This window comes from Lucilia cuprina, chromosome 2 (genome assembly GCF_022045245.1).
Source record: "Lucilia cuprina isolate Lc7/37 chromosome 2, ASM2204524v1, whole genome shotgun sequence".
NCBI lineage: Eukaryota > Metazoa > Arthropoda > Insecta > Diptera > Calliphoridae > Lucilia > Lucilia cuprina.
This window is the reverse complement of record NC_060950.1, coordinates 64,817,688-64,818,862: the sequence shown is the minus strand read 5'-3', so window position 1 is coordinate 64,818,862 and position 1,175 is coordinate 64,817,688.

Here is a 1,175-nt window from a genome sequence, read left to right as displayed (position 1 = left end):
GATAGATAGATAGATAGATAGATAGATAGATAGATAGATAGATAGATAGATAGATAGATAGATAGATAGATAGATAGATAGATAGATAGATAGGTAGATAAAAAAATGGACACACACATTGTATGAAGTATTAACAAATACACTTTGTAAAGGGTATATAAGATTCGCCACGACTGAATTTAGAATTCTTACTTGTTTTATTTTTATCATTTCATATACCGAGAACAATTGCACCCAACAAATTTGCAGTCAACAATATTTATTTTTGCTTAATTTATAGTCGTATTTTTTTTTACTTATCAGTAAAACAACCAAAAAGTAAAACAATTTAATACGTCATTTTTTTTTGTTGCTTGCGAACTAAAGACATTATGACCGATGGCTTTAAGGTTCTTTTTAAATGTTTTTATTTTCAATAAACAAGTGCAAGTGTACGTAATTTGACGGTGGTAATTGATGTGTGTGCTTGTATATTTCTATTGTTAGAATTCGTTTACTAAAATATTGTATTAAGTATATTGCCTGTTTACCTGTTTTGTGCAATTTTTCCATCTAATAGAAAGGAATTATCTTTTCGTATTGGTATTATTTTGAGTAGGCAAATATTAATGTCAAAACATTTACTTTTTTATTGTTAATATTAAGTTTATTAATTTCGTTTTCGTTGCATTAATATTTACGTTTTGAATATACTCATTGAAAGACGTTGTACTACTACGCTTTGATCGATTGAGAAAGTGATTATTTTCGAAACCCTTTTTAATTAAGTGCCAATTAAAGTTTGTTAAAAAAGTTTTGTTTTGGTTTTTTTTTCTCGGTCAAGTGGTTTTTTATTATTAATTAAAGTTATCGAAGTGTTGAGTAGTAAGTTTTATAGTAATTTTATTATAAAATATGAGTAATAAATTTACTATTACATGTGAATAAGGAGTTTAGTTCATCTCAGCTTTAGTTAACTTTTAATATAAAGTGTACAGAGGTGTTGATTTTGATATTTAAAAAATATAGTTCTGTTCTAGTCTTTTCCATTTAGTTCTAGTTCCAGTTCAGTTCTAGTTCTGATCTAGTTCAGTTCTAGTTCAGTTCTAGTTCAGTTCTAGTTCAGTTCTCGTTCAGTTCTAGTTCAGTTCTAGTTCAGTTCTAGTTCAGTTCTAGTTCAGTTCTAGTTCAGTTCT